The sequence below is a fragment of the Chiloscyllium plagiosum genome, chromosome 39, assembly GCF_004010195.1.
Source record: "Chiloscyllium plagiosum isolate BGI_BamShark_2017 chromosome 39, ASM401019v2, whole genome shotgun sequence".
NCBI lineage: Eukaryota > Metazoa > Chordata > Chondrichthyes > Orectolobiformes > Hemiscylliidae > Chiloscyllium > Chiloscyllium plagiosum.
The window spans coordinates 468,333-484,964 of NC_057748.1; the positions used below are offsets into that span (position 1 = coordinate 468,333).

Consider the following 16,632-nt stretch of genomic DNA (forward strand, 5'->3'; position numbering starts at 1 on the left):
GGGGGAGGGGAAATGAGGAAACTGGAGAAATTAGGAAATGAGGAAAGGAGGGGAAATGAGGAAACTGCCTTCCTAACCTGCAATCATCTTCCTGACCTCTCCCCCCCCACCCCACTCCGGCCTATCACCCTCACCTTGACCTCCCTCCACCTATCGCATTTCCAATGCCCCTCCCCCAAGTCCCTCCTCCCTACCTTTTATCTTAGCCTGCTGGACACACTTTCCTCATTCCTGAAGAAGGGCTTATGCCCGAAACATCGATTCTCCTGTTCCTTGGATGCTGCCTGACCTGCTGCACTTTTCCAGCAACACATTTTCAGCTCTGATCTCCAGCATCTGCAGCCCTCACTTTCTCCTCCAAGTAGATCTTAGAGACAGTTTCTCTGGCTGGAAAGTGTAGAAAGATGAATTAATCTTACACTTAGAATAAAGCACCAACTGTTTAGGTTTAGGGTTATCGATCTTCTGAACTTTCTACCCTATAGAGCTGTGAATGCTTAGATGTTAAGTATAATCAAGAATAAAATCAACAGATATTTGGTCATTAAAGGAATCAAGGAATATAGAATTCGAGCAGGAAAGTGAAGTTAAGGCCACAATTAGGTCAGTCATGATCTTTCTGAATGTCAAAGTAACTTTCAGGTTCCAAATAACCTAGTGGTCGTATTATATTCTTAAATCAACCAGGGAGAGCACAACCAAACAGAGCTTTTGCAGAAAAAAGTACCTAGGTAGCAGAATACTATCCCCAATTAATTATTTTTACTCTGGATTTTTTCCCCCATAGCCAACCTAAACTTATGATACTGTAATCATTGTCTTGTTGGATTGCTGTATTGCCAGAGAGTCAGTACTAAGGGAATGCTATTCTGTCAAAGGGTCAGTATTGATGGAGAGCTGTGATTGCAATATTTGATGTACCTTCCTGTGCTATTGCAGATTGCAATTACCCCTCCCTCCTCACTATCTAAGGCCCCAGATCAGTGAATCAGTGATTTACTTACACTTAGAATCATAGAGATGTACAGCATCCTTCAGTCCAACTCTTCCATGCTGGCCAGATATCCTAGATAAATCTAGTCCCATTTGCCAACATTTGGCCCATATTCCTGTAACCCTTCCTATTCAGATACCCATCCAGATACTTTTAAATGTTGTAATTGTACCAGCCTCCACCAGTTCCTCTGGCAGTTCATTCCATGCACACACCATTGTCTACATGAAAACATTGCTCTTGGATCCTTTTTAAATCTTTCCCCTCTCACCTTAAACCTATGCGCTCAAGTTTTGGTCTCCCCCACCCCAGTGAAAAGAATTTGTCTTTTTATCCTACCCATGCCCCTCATGATTTTATACATCTCTATAAGGTCATCCCTCAGCCTTCGATGCTCCAGTGAAAATAGCCCCACTCTATTAACCTCTCCCTATAGCTCAAACCCTCCAACCCAGGCAACATCCTTGCAACTCTTTTCTGAACCCTTTCAAGTTTCATAACATCCCTTCCTATAGCAGGGAGACCAGAATTGCACCCAGTACTCCAAAAGTGGCCTAACCAATGTCCTGTATTGCTGTCTAGTTTACTGTATTCACCACTTGCAATGCAGTCTCTACATTGGAGTAACCACTCTGTGGAACACCTACACTCCATCCATAAAATGATCCTGAGTTTCCAGTTGCTTGCCATTTCAACATACCATCATGTTTCCATACCAACATGTCTGACTCAGGCCTGCTGCAGTTCTCCAGCGAGGCTTATTGCAAGCTTCCTCTTTTGCTTGGTGACAAGTTTAACAATTTTAGAGCATGAACCCAATCTTCCATGTATTTAACCTATCCCCACATTTCATGTGCTGTCATGCTTCTCAACTACTTGGCATAGTGGCTCAGTGGTGAGCACTTGTGGCCTTACAGCCCCAGGGATCCAGGTTTGATTCCAGCTGTCTGTGTGGGTTTCCTCCCCCAGTCCAAAATGTGTAGGTTAGGTGAGTTGGCCATGCTAGTGTTCAGGGATGTGTAAGTTAGGTGCATTATTAGGGGTAAATGTAGAATTGTAGGGAAATGGGTCTGGGGGATTACTCTTTGAAGGGTCAGTATGGAGTTGTTGGGCCAAGCGTCCTGTTCCCACACTGTAGGGATTCTATGAGTACTCACAGCCCCTACTTATCATCTATGTAGTTTCTCTTTCTGACTTACTACCAACAAGCCATTTGATATTTTCTCCCTCTTTTTGGGCTCCAAAACCACAAACCCTAACCTATCAGCTCACTCCTTTCAACAATCCCTTCTACCCGTTCTCTAAATAAATACATTTCCTTGCTATCAGTTCTGAAAAAGGGTCACTGGTCTGGAACGTTAGCCCTACTTAGTCTCCACAGATACTGCCAGACCTATTGAGGTCTTCCAATCTGGCTGCGTTTCTCTTTACTTGGTGTACAAAAGTCGGCCACATAGAACCGTACAGATGCAAAAACAGGACAACAAACTGAGTTTGTAACGGGGATGGAGATACAAGGAGGCTACCGAATGGCTTTGCAGTGCTGGTGGGGGAGGGTAGCGGTGAAGTAGGGAGGCAGCCGTGATTGGCTTTGTAATGGGGGGGTGGAGATGCAGAGAAGCAGCCGATTGGCTTTGCAGTGGGGGTGGGGAGGGTGGAGATGCAGGGAAGCAGCCGATTGGCTTTGCAGTGGGGGGTGGAGATGTAATGGGAGGTAACTGACTGTGCAATGCGCAATATGTTCAATAACTCTAACCCACATGTGAAACCTGATGGGACTGCATACTGTTTGACTGGAAACTAACAATATGCAAATTCTGCTTTCAATTATTTATTTTAATCTTTCAACGAATACTAGAAATGTCATTAATATCATTATACAAATGAACAACTTTTAATATATTAATATTTTACCCCATTCTTGATTTCATCCAAAGTGTTTCAAAATTCTCAAGGTTATTGTCATACTCAGAAATCTTTCCCCTCTGGTAGGATTATTGCTGCCTCAGGGGCTCTGGATATATTTAGTTTATCAGCATATTCCTATTGATAGTTTGTCAACTCCGCGAATTGTTTCTGGTACGGAAGATGTTTCTTTCCAATCATTTGTGTTTATTTCCAGTCCTGGCAAAGTTACATGTCCAAAACGATTTCCTCCGTTGCAGATTGCGAGTATTTTAATATTAATTATTATAAAATGATTTCAGAGATAACCTTATTTGTTTTCATGTTGTCAGATGCGTGACACTCTGTGGACTCTCAAGCTCCAGAAATTTGAAATGGGTTGCGAGGGCAAGGAAGGTGGAGTGCAGCTCATGTCACGTCGCTGCTAATCCGGAAATACTCCCAGCATTTTCTGAAAAAAGCATTTTGCAAGATATAAAATAGGAAAACTCTTATTTCGTCAGTCTAAACTTTTTTTTGTTCATTCATAGGATGTGGGCGTTGCTGGCTTGGCCAGCATTCATTGCCCACACCTGACTGCCCAGAGGGCAATTGAGAGTTTACTACATTGCTGTGGGCCTATAGTCACGTCGGCCAGACCAGGTGAGAATGGCAGATTTCTTTCCCGAGAGGATATCTTTCCCTAACAGATATCTTTGCAGCATCTTTGAACACTGGCAAGGTCCTGGAGGACTGAAAAAATGCTAATGTTCCCTTGTTTAAGAAGGGTAGCAGGGATACTCCAGGTAATTATAGACTGGTGAGCCTGACGTCAGTGGTAGGGGAGCTGCTGGAGAAGACACTGCGGGATAGGATCTATTCCCATTTGGAAAAAAATGGGCTTATCAGTGATAGGCATCATAGTTTTGTGCAGGGAAGGTCCTATCTTATCAACTTATTAAAATTCTTTGAGGAAGTGACAAAGTTGATTGATGAGGGAAGGGATGAAGATGTCATGTACATGGATTCAGTAAGGCATTTGATAAGGTTCCCTATAGTAGGCTGGTTGAGAAATTTAAGCCATATCGGATCCAGGTGTACTAGCCAGGTGTACTAGATGGATAAAGAACTGGCTGGGCAACAGGAGACAGAGAGTTAGTAGTGGAAGCGAGTTTCTCCAAATGGAGACCTGTGACCATTGGTGTTCCACAGGGATCCGTGCTGTGATCACTGTTGTTTGTGATATACATAAATGATCTGGAGGAAGGTCTATGTGGTCCGATTAGCAAGTTTGCAGATGACACCAAGATTAATGGAAAAGCAGATAGTGAAGGGGACTGTCAGAGAATACAGCAGAATATAGATAGATTGGAGAGTTGGGTGGATTTTGAGGATTGTTGTGGAGATGGTGTTTTGTTGCATATGTTCATTGATTGCACTCTGTGGATCAGGAAGTCAAAATTCCAATGTAGAGACCCAGGTCTCAGAGTTGGGAGATTAGTTTGGTTGGGATTATACTGTTGAAGACAGAGCTATTGTCAATGTGTAGAAGCCTGATGTAGTTATCCTTATTATCCAGGTGTTCCAGGGATGCATTTAGGGCTAGGGAAATGGTGTCTGCTGTGGACCTTTGTGCTGGTAGGCAAATTAAAAGGGATCAAGCAGGCTGGAAGGCTAGTTTTATTGCATCAGGCCATGAATGGGCAATAAAACCCCTGCTGATTATCATGTATCAACAGCCTCTACACTTAAGATAACTAATCAGTACTTCTCCATGTTTGTGATTTTGCTATGCCTTTAAGAGAGATTTGTCCTGTGTTGTTACTCTTGTTAGAGGGGTATTGCCACAGTGATGATGGAATGTCTGCTTCAGAAGCAGTGGGTAAATAGCTTTGAGCTCCCTGAGTTTTTTTTTAAGTTAGACAAAAGAAGCATGAGTTGGTGGAGTTAGGCTCACACAGACCCGGGTTTTAGTTTTACTTTCAGTTGTGGTTTGGAGCTGGCTGTTGAAGCTGATAGATACAGCTCTCTCTCTGCTGCAACAAAAACCTTAAGTTCTCTCTCTGCTGCTAGATTGTTGCTTTCAATGTTCATTTCGCCTGTACTGGAAAAGAGATAGTATGAGAGGAAATTCTGTTTTGCTGAATTTGCCTTTGCCAAGGGTGTGCTTATGGGATGCTGATATATTGGAACAGTTGATAATTATTATTTACATAATACATTATTTATTAAGTATTTCAATAGAGTTAGTTATGCTGATTTTTCTTTTTTTGTTTGTATTTTAACTATGTTGTAAAAATAAAGCATGCTTTGCTTAAAGCCTAGTGGTAGATCAATTGAATCACATAAGGAACATAGCACGTTACATTTGCCTTTAAATAACATTTTAAAAAGGTCTAGGCTATCTCCTTGTTATATTTTCAAGGAGTTTGGTCTGGTCCATAACAATGTTGAACAACACTTGGAGGAAGCATTGAGGGTAGCAACGGCAAGGAATGTAGTCTGGGTGGGTAACTTCAACATTCAAAATCAGAAGTGTGTGAATAATATTGTTGGTAACCAAGATGGTCAAATCCTGAAAAACCTGCCAGACTAGGACTGTAGTGGGGCTGAAGGAACCAACAATGGTTCAAAACCTATTCAACCTCATCCTCATAAATGTACCTGTTACAATTACATCTGTTACTGACAGCAGTTGCAGGAATCAACACTGAGCAGTCATCTTGGAGACAAAGTCCTTTCTTCAAAATAAGGGCTCTCACTGTGGCTTTGTAATATAGCACCAACATTCTAAACAAGTTAAATTCAGAACAGAGCTAGCAAAAGTTGTCATCCATAGATCATTATTCTCATTAGCAATCCCTTGAATACAAGGATGAATCTCTTCCGCTCTCAGGGCGAGTCCGTAGGTGGCTGTGGAGACCATTGTGCCTTCCGCAGGCTCTGTTACACTTCGGGCAAAAGATGGTTGTGGAAGGGGTGGGTTGAGATTGGCGTAGTAGCACACGCCTTACACTGTTATCGCCTGGCTCCTCCTTTTTCCCAATGGGATGTCTTGAGGTGCTCAACACTTTCCCGGATACTCCTTCTCTACTTTGCAATGACTAGTGATTACCAGGTGCCTGTGGGAATGCTGCACTTTGCCAGTGAGGCCTCGAGGGTATCACTGAAACACTTCCTCTGTCTAACTGGGGCTCGCCTGCCGTTTTGGAGCTGGGAATAGAGCACCTGCATGAGGAGTCTCCTGTTGGTCATGCCCAGTCCATCACAGCCCAAGGGTGGTCAGGGGCTCGATGTTGGGGATGTTGGCCTATTCGACAATGCTATTGTTGGTGCATTTTTCTTCCCAGCAGATCGCAGAATCCTGCACAGGCAGCTTTCAGGTGGTACTGCTCTAGTGCCTTGAGGTGTCTGCTATAGATAGTCCACGTCTCGCAGCCATATAGGAGGACAGAAACCACCACAGTTCTGTAAACTATAAATTTGGTGTCATCGTCGGTCCATCTGTGGTAACTACAGGGGAATCTCCCTGCTGTCAACAACTGGAAAAGTCATTGCCAAGGTCCTCCCGAACCATCTTGTTCCTGTTGCTGAGGAATTCCTGCTGGAATTGCAGTGTGGATTTTGGCCATGGAGGGGCACAACTTGCATGATTTACACCGCACGACAGAAGCAGGAGAAATGCAGAGAAAAGAACCTACTCCTGTACATGGTCTTCCTACAAAGGCCTTTGACACCATCGATCAGGAAGCATTATGGAGCATTCTTTTCTGCTTTGGTTGCACCATGAGATTTGTCAGTATCCTTCACCTGCTCCACGATAACATGGAAGTTGTGGTAATAACAAATGGCTCCACCACCAACCCATTCCCCATTCAGACTGGTATCAAGCAGAGCTGCATCACAGCCCCAACACTGTTCTCAATCCATCATGCTGCAATGCTTCACATCATTACCAACATGCTCCCCACTGGAGTGGAGCTAACTTACAGAACCACAGGAAATAATTCAACTTCTGCCGCCTTCAAGCCAAAGTCACCACAACAATGTCATTGACGTGCAGATGATGCTTGCGTATGTGCAGTCTCATAGGATTCCAGACTGTTGTCAACATCTTTATGGAGACATAGAAGAGCATGACTCTCATCCTAAACATCTATAAGATAAAGGTCCTCCATCAACCTGGTTTGGTTGGAGAGAACCCTTGATAATTAAGGTCCATGGGGAGGCTTTACAGAACTCTGACCAATGTCTAGGAGTATCCTGTCAGACAAAGCAGCTTTGATGAAGAGATCCAGCAATGTTTCCAGCATGCTAGCGCAGTTTTACCACCTGAGGAAACTGATGGCATCCATCTAAGCCACCAGCAGTGGCAGAATTGGATTCAACGACAATCTGTAACCTTACCAGTTAGTATGTTACCCTCACGATCAGTATCATTAACTGAGGAAATCAATTCTGGTTCAATAAGGCATGTATGAGAACAAGAATAAACCAAAAGCATTACCAAGTGAACTAAAAATGAGACACTAACCTTTTGAAGCTAAACTTCAGGAGTACATACACACTAAACCATGGAAGCATCATTAAGTAATCACTTTAGCAGATGTTAACCAAGGGGGCAAAGAGTGAGGAACTTAGTGATTGATATCAGTAGATTAAAAATATTGGAGATAGTTTTTATTTATTTATTCATTCACAGGATGAGAGCATTGCTGGCAAGGCAGCATTTATTGCCCATTCCAAATTGCCCAGAGGGCAGTTAAGAGTCAGTTATATTGCTGTGGGTCTAGAATCAAAAGTAAGCCAGACCAGGTATGGTTGGCAGTTTCCTTTCCTAAAGACATCAGTGAACCAGATGGGTTTTTCCTGACAATTGACAATGGATTCATGGTCATCATTAGACTCTTAATTTTAGATTTTCTTTGTTCTTAAGGGACTAAAAGCTGACAAACCCTCAGGACCTGACCTGACACCCCAGGATTCTCAAAGAGTTTGTTGCAGAAATACTGGATGCATTGGTTACGATTTTTCAAATGTCCTTAAATCCTACAGTCCCAGCAAATTGGAAGTTTGAAAATGTAACAACATTATTTAAGGAAGGGAGAGGAGAGAGAGAGAAAACAATTAAACAACTAAAAACAAATTTGCCACATGTTAGTCATTGAGACATGGCTGGGACCTATTATTAAGGAAGTCTTAACAATGCACTTAGAAAGTTACAGTATGACCATACAAAGTTAAAAGGGAATAAAAATCATACTTTACAAATCAGAGAGAATATTTGGAGGACATAACTGATAGGATGGATAATGGGGAGCTAGTGGATTTAGTATACTTGAAATTCCAAAAGTTGTACTAATGTGCCACCAATATCAGATCATGGAGTTGGGAGTTTCTAAATTAGCATGCATTGAGATCGTTTAACAGACAGGAAGCAGAAAATAGAGACAAATGAGAAATTTAAAGTTAGCTGGCTGTAATTAGTGAAGTGCCATAAGGATAAGTGCTCGAGCCTTAGCTAGTTGCAATCTATTAGATGATAAATAATTAGATGAAGAGGCCAAATGTACTGTACCCAAATGAATGTGCAACAAGGTGATAAATGAAGTACAATCTCAGGAATTATTAAATTACTTGCTTTGGTTACAAGAATTGAAAAATTTTTTTTAAAATGTGAGAGACTTCTAAGCTTTGACATTAGACGTAGTAGATTGATGGACTGATGGATGGATAATCCTGGAAATCCCTCCCAATAGCTCGGTCAGTCACCCTGCACAATATTGATTCCAACCACTATCTTGTCAAGGCCTTTAGGGATGATCAATAAATTATGGTCTTCACAGTGAGACACATAGAGTCATAGAGATGTACAGCACGGAAACAGACCCCCTCGGTCCAACTCGTCCATGCCAACCAGATATCCTAACCCAAACTAGTCCCACCTGCCAGCACCTGGCCCATATTCCTCCAAACCCTTCCTATTCATTTACCCATCCAGATGTCTTTTAAATGTTGCAATTGTACTAGCCTCCACCACTTCCTCTGACAACTCATTCCATACACGTACCATCCTCTGAGTGAAAACATTGCCTCTTAGGTCTCTTTTATATCTTTCCCCTCTCACCCTAAACCTCTGCCCTCTACATCTGGACACCCCCACTCCAGGGAAAAGACTTTGTCTATTTACCCTATCCATGCCCATCATGATTTTATAAACGTCTATAAGCCTCCAATGCTCAAGGGTAAACAGCCCTAGCCTATTCAACCTTTCCCTATAGCTCAAATCCTCCAACCCTGGCAACATCCTTATAAATCTTTTCTGAATCCTTTCAAGTTTCACAACATCTTTTCGATAGGAAGGAGACCAGAACTGCACACAATATTCCAAAAGTGGCCTAATCAATGTCCTGTACGGCCGCAATATGACCTCCCAACTCTTGTACTCAATACTCTGACCAATAAAGGAAAGCATACCAAATGCCTTCTTCACTATCCTATCTACCTGTGACTCCACTTTCAAGGAGCTATGAACCTGCACTCCAAGGTCTGTTTGTTCAGCAACACTCCCTAGGACCTTACCATTAAGTGCATAAGTCCTGCTAAGATTTGCTTTCCCAAAGTGCAGCACCTCACATTTATCTAGATTAATTCCATCTGCCACTTCTCAGTCCATTGGCCCATCTGATCAAGATCCTGTTGTAATCAAAGATGACCTTCTTTGCTGTCCATTCCACCTCCAATTTTAGTGTCATCAGCAAACTTACTAACTATACCTTTTATGCTCACATCTAAATCATTTATATAAATGATGAAAAGTAATGGACCCAGCATGGATCCTTGTGGCACTCCACTGGTCACAGGCCTCCAGTCTGAAAAACAATCCTCCATCACTACCCTGTCTTCTACCTTTGAATACTTTTGTTCCTCCTTAAACAGGGTGTCTAGTAATAAACTGATGTAGTTACAAATGGCACAGCAACAGAAAATCCTTTTGAGAGTCTGGGAGCAGTTTGATAGATTGATTTGTTTCTTATAAATTTTAATCTGGTTACAAATGTTGGGTAATGCATATAGGAGGTGGTCACAACAAACATCAAGGATTGAGATTTCCCCTTAAGCCGTGTCAAATAATAAATGGAAAAACAAATCAAATATTTAGTTTCACAGAGAAGTGAAGAGTCAGGAGGCATTACAAACTGATGTGCTGGGGTCACTTGAACATTATGACATGTAAGTTGTCATCCTGTCCAACATGATGGGCTTCATAAAATTTGGCCTGGTAGCAGATATACCAGGAAGTCCTCAAATTGCTTAACCTAAGTAATAGGTGGTCACAAATATAAAAATAACCCTTGCAAATGAGAGGGGACTTCTCAATAACTCTTGATTCAGATTTTCCCACTTTGTAAAACCATGCTGGATTTGGCTGGTGGCTTTTCAGCCGGATGCCCTTCCTGCAGTTAACTTTCCCCATTTATCAAACTGGAAACTGGTATCAATACATGGGGGGCCTGCCTGCAACAGGGCAAGATTCCTTTATAACTTAAACCCAGGGCCATGCAACTCCAGCTCTGTCGGAGATTTCTCAGTGTCTAAAACAGCAAATGCTGAACTCACTGTCATCCAGCTTCTGCAGACAGACTGATGAAGTTAACAATTTTAATTCTAACTTTTTGGCAGATTGAAAAAAGTAAACAGTAAAAATGGGTAAGTCTCCCCCATCCCTAAACCCCCCTGGAGCCATTTCAGCATTCCTGTTTTATGATATTGTATGTTCTAAATATCATTCCTGAAGAAGGGCCTGTGCTCGAAACGTCGAATCTCCTGTTCCCTGGATGCTGCCTGACCTGCTGTGCTGTTCCAGCAATAAAGTTTGAACTATGTTCTAAATAAAGACATGTTTCCAAGGCAAATTACCTTTACTGATGAACATTACATCATTTTGCCTCACTATTGGACCCATTAAATTTAACACAGATGGTACTTTGTGATGTAACAGGAGAGAAAATTCTAAACAAATCTTTGGTTCCAGACTGTATCCACCCAACAGTTTAAAAGCTTAGGTCACAGAGCAAGGAGTACCTGTGAAATTCTAAGTAAGTTCATAACTTTCTCCCTGTATGCTTATAAGGATTGTGATAATCGTGTGATATATTAGCCTTTATAATGTGAGGATATTTTTAGAAACATTTAAATATCAGAAAGTAGAAAATGAAGTCCAATAAACACTTCTCCACAGTATCAGCTGCCCACCATTTGCCAGTCTGATTGTCCTGAAGGATAATCCATGGCATCAATTTGTGGCAGGAGGAATTGAAGCCATTAAAGGCGTCAAAGATTTTTGTTTTGGAGGCCAGGTCAACACATAATTTTTCCAACAATTGGCGGAGAATTTTGTGAAGCATCTCGTTCCTCCATCCGAGGAGAGAGCTGTTTGATTTTAGATAGGTAAAATGCCAACATGGTAGGTTCACAAACTGGATCACTGAGACGAAACCTCAAATGAAGGTTAATCTCAAAATCTCCGCTCGAGTACAAGGAGTTCACTGCTTTACTGCTGGAGTAACAAAAATGTCTAATTCCAGAAGATAAAGCGGAGTCTTTGTTGAGGGGGTAATTTGGAAAATTCTTGTCTTTGTCCAAATATCTCACCTGCAGCATCGGCCCAGCCCCCGATGCAGGCGGGAAAACAGGAGCATTTCAAACTCCAACGATCACCAGGGGTTGGGGGAGGGGGAGGGGGAGGGAAGACTGTAGTGGGCGGGGTTTGTGTTGCAGTCGCTCACCCAGTGAGGGCGGGGCTCGCGGCGAGGGCGAGGCTTTCCGTGCGGGGGCGAAGCTCGCGGCGAGGGCGGGGCTTCTCGTGCGGGGGCGGGGCTGGGTCCGGGCCCGAGCCCGGTTCAAACTCTAACGGTTCTGAATCCTGGCGCGCGGCTGCTTTCCTCTGGTAAACGGTTAGTGAGTCTTTGCAGACCGAGCGCAGCTATGATCCCCAGTGAAAGGTAAAGGAGAGAACACAGGTTACAAACACTCAGTATTACAATGATCGAGAAACATAATCAAGCCAGCGAGATACCCCCATTTACATTCCAATTTATGAAAGATACTGAGGTAAAAGTTAAACTGAGGGGATGGGGAAGGGAGGGAAAGGACTGTGCAATTATTCAACGACAGGCTATGATACAGGTGTTTAATGCAAGTTAACAACTTCCTTTTGATTAAAGTTCTCTAAATTATATGAGACTACTTCCTTAACAATCTACTTATTTAACAATGTCTTCTAATATTTTGTTTATGTCAGATCTTTTCCTCTTTATTCTTTCATGGGACTTGGGAAGTGCTGGTAAAGATAAGTTTTTGTCCTTCCCCATTGCCCTTGAGTGGCTTAGTGGGCCGCTTCCAGAGGCTGGTGAAGGGTTGACCTCATCGCTGTGGGTTTGGAGTCAAGTGGAGACCAGACTAGGCAAGGAGAGCAGATTTCTACAGGGTGTTAGCAATTAGATTTGTTTTTAAGATATCTGCTGATATCTTCATGATTACCATAACGGAGACTAGTTTTCATTTTTAGATTTGTTAAATGATCTGACATAAATTCCAAAGACTGCCATAATGGGATTTGAGCCTGTTTGCTTTTATCGTTTCTCTTAGTTACTGTACTTGCAAAAAAATTCCCATCATTCAATTTTATGCAATCTTTAACATTACTAGTTAGCCACAAATAGTTCATCATTCTTATGAGAGTCATTCGCAAAGCAATTTATCTTTACAGTAAAGTCCCTATTATCTGGTACCTAAGTATTCTGAATTGTCATGCAATGGCAATCAGAAACATCTATCCCTACTGCAGGCAGTACTTCTCCCACAGTGCAATAGTCTGAGATTCAGAAAGGGAAATCCGAATTGTAACCACCCGAATACCTTATCAAGGTATAGCAACTAACTAATTAGACAGAGTAGGTGTTATGGATCAGACCAGACCTCTTCAAAATATAATAAGGTAGCCTACACTCTAACTTTTTCTTATTTTAAAGATAAATGAGAAGTGCTGTGTTCCAGATGGAATTCAATTGTTCAAGCTATGCAACTTCAAGCAAAACACAATTTATTGAAATACTATGGTTAAATCTAACAAAAAAAAGAGGGGCTTGGAATAACTTAAATCGTTTGGAAAAGTTAGCAGAATACAACTAGAGGGCATAGGTTTAGGATGAGAGGGAAAAAATTTAAAAGGGACAATTTTTCACGCAGAGGGTGGTGCATGTATGAAATGAGCTGCCAGAGAAAGTGGTGGAGGCTGGGACAATTCCAACATTTAAAAGACATCTGGATATGTATATGAATAGGAAGGATTTAGAGGCATATGTGCCAGGTGCTGACAAATGGGGCTGGATCAATTTAGGATATCTGGTCAGCATGGACGAGTTGGACCGATGGGTCTTTTTCCGTGCTGTACATGTCCATGACTCTGACTCTAATAGATTATTTTACGACCAAACAGTAACCATTCCAATCTAGTAAAATCCCACAAACACACCGTTGGCAAAAGGCAAATTCAGGAAATGGATTTGTCTCACATGCAATTCCAGCAGCCTAGAAGGAAACACATTCAGACAAAACTCAGAGAGAGAGAGAAAGAGTTGTGATGGGGAGAGATTCACTGCTTTTCAGCCCTGTTGAGACCTCAGCAACAACTGCTACTGAAAACAACTAATACTGCTGGCTCTATGAGGGCTCAACCCCACCCATTCAGGCTGTGTCTATTGTTCCAACATTTAAAAAAGCCCAACGCATCATAAGCTGTTTACTGTAGTGGCTTTGGTAGACTGCTCTCCACCTCTGCCTTAATACTGCTCTTCAAAAAACAACAGGACAAAATAATTCATAAAGCCACATCATCATTATGCCTCCCCCTTAAACGAAATGAACCATCAATATACAAAGATGGCTTCATTTTTACAAACCCTTAGTCTTATGTTACCAGTACACTACAGTACATATACATTACATTAACTCTAAGCCTGCAAACATTAAGTCCTGCAGTCTTTTATTCCGCCACCGAACGCCTTTGTTCTTATTCATCAAAGTCGCAACAACACATCAGCAATTATCCTGCCACGTAAATAATTTTCAAATTGAATGGCTGCAATAATAACCTTCATCTAAACAGTCTGGAATTTGTCTCCTTAAATTTCTTCCAAAACTTTAAAGGGTTATGATCAGTATATACAATTGTCTCAAACACATTACAGACAATATAAATATTGAAATGCTGCAATGCCAACACCAAGCTCAAGTTCTCCTTCTTAATTGTGGAATATTTCTGTTGATGATTATTCAGTTTTGTGGAAAAATACCCAATAGGTCTTTCTATTTTCGCATCATCTTCATGGAAGAGTACAGCACCAGCACACACATCACTTGCATCGATAGCTACATTCAATCCCATTACAAAATTGGGAATGGCTAACTCTGGGGCAGTAGTTAACACAGCTTTCAGGCTATCAAATGCCTTCTGACAGTCCTCTTTCTGCACTTCTTCAATTTAGTCAGTCAGAGGAGAAACCACACTGCTAAAATTCAGTATGATCCCAAAATATGTTGCAAATGTTCCTTCCATGTGTGACTAAACATTACCAGGGGATCGATGTTCACCACATCCCATCATGACTTCTTTATTGGTTAGTCTTTGAAATGTGGCTTGCACATTTTTCATACTAAATGGCATGACTTTAAACTTGTATAGTCCATTCAGTGTCATGAAATCCAAAATTATCTTCATTCTTTTGGATAAAGTAACCTTTGAGTAAGTTCAACTTTGAAATATAAGTTGCTTGTCCCACTTTCTTAATACAATCTTCTCAATGTGGAATAAGATATGAATCAGATTTTGAAACTGCATTGACTTTGAGATAGTCTTCGCATAATTAGAGTCATAGAAATTATAAGCACAGAAATGGACCTTTTGGTCCAACTCATCCATGCTGACTAGATATCCTAAATTATTTAGTCCCATTTGCCAGTAGTTGGCCTATATCCCTCTAAACCCTTCCTATTCATTGTTGGGTACCAACTGGTTTTGGTACCATTATTATGGGTGCGTTCCAGTCACTACAACTTCAATTGAGCCCACGTTCAATCTCCTTTTGAACCTGGGCCAACTTTAGATGGTTAAGTCTGTAAAGTTATTGCTTAATTAATCATGTGTAATTAAATTAGTACTCCTCAGCTTAGAACATAGAAGAAGAAGAAGAAGAAGAATACAGCGCAGTACAGGCCCTTTGGCCCTCGATGTTGCGCCAATCCAAGCCCACCTAACCTATACTAACCCACTATCCTCCATATACCTATCCAATGCCCGCTTAAATGCCCATAAAGAGGGAGAGTCCACCACTGCTACTGGCAGGGCATTCCATGAACTTACGACTCGCTGAGTGAAGAACCTACCCCTAACTTCAGTCCTATATCTACCCCCCCTTAATTTAAAGCTATGCCCCCTTGTAATACCCGACTCCATACGCGGGAAAAGGTTCACACTGTCAACCCTATCTAACCCCCTAATCATCTTGTACACCTCAATCAAGTCACCCCTAAACCTTCTTTTCTCTAATGAAAACAGCCCCAAGTGTCTCAGTCTATCCTCATACGATCTTCCTTCCATACCAGGCAACATCCTGGTAAACCTCCTCTGCACCCGTTCCAGTGCCTCCACATCCTTCCTATAGTATGGCAACCAAAACTGCACACAATATTCCAGATGCGGCCGCACCAGAGTCTTATACAACTGCATCATGACCTCAGGACTCCGGAACTCAATTCCTCTACCAATAAAAGCCAGTACGCCATATGCCTTCCTCACCGCACTATTTACCTGGGTGGCAACTTTCAGAGATCTGTGTACATGGACACCAAGATCCCTCTGCTCATCCACACTACCAAGTATCCGACCATTAGCCCAGTACCCCATCTTTATTGATGAGGCACAGCGGCAACACGGAAGGAAAGAAAAGGAAGGAAATCCTGCTCTCCACATCTCACTGACTCTTGGCTCATTCTGTCCATCTATGAAAGATCTGCCCTGTTCAGTCACATGAAGTCCCAAGGTGGAAACTCCTAGAAACCCACATAGATTTCCCCCTGAACTAACTGCTGACCTCCACAAGGGGTAATGTGTCCAGTCATCCTGGGCCAGGAGGAGGGGATGGTGTGAGTTTCTAACCTGAACTGACAGTGATGGATTTTATAAACTTGTATTACAGGATACTACAGGTGGGTATTCAGATGGTAATCTCAGTCATTGTAACACCTAACTCTGTTTGAATTAGTCAATTCATCAGGACTTGGACATTTGCATTGTGTGTGAGTATTGTATTCCATCCGAATCCCATTTGCTGCATAAAAGTTCTCCTTTGAATCTTCCCAAACCTTTAATGTGTGTCCTGTAATCCTTATATAATGAGCTGATGGGTATAAGTTTGTGCGAAGATTTGTAGCTCGGGTGCTCGTTGCTGTGGTTCTGTTCCCCGAGCTGGAAGTTTTTGTTGCAAACGTTTCATCCCCTGGCTAAGGCGACATCATCAGTGCTTGGGAGCTTCCTGCGAAGCGCTTCTTTGATGTTTTCTCCGGTGTTTATAGTGGTCTGTCCCTGCCGCTTCCAGTTGTCAGTTTCAGCTGTCCACTGTAGTGGTTGGTATATTGGGTCCAGGTCGATGTGTTTGTTGATGGAGTTTGTGGATGAATGCCATGCCTCTAGG

General features: G+C 42.1%; 1 protein-coding gene across 3 annotated transcripts in view; it reads left to right on the plus strand.

Annotated features, from left to right (window-relative positions):
- Positions 1-16,632, plus strand: part of si:dkeyp-118h9.7 (sacsin) — a 99,705-nt gene that overhangs the window by 17,580 nt on the left and 65,493 nt on the right. For all 3 annotated transcript variants that reach the window (XM_043679387.1, XM_043679389.1, XM_043679388.1), the window contains one exon: positions 3,232-3,541. The gene's annotated coding sequence lies outside the window, so the exon portion shown is untranslated. The remainder of the gene's footprint in view (positions 1-3,231; positions 3,542-16,632) is intronic.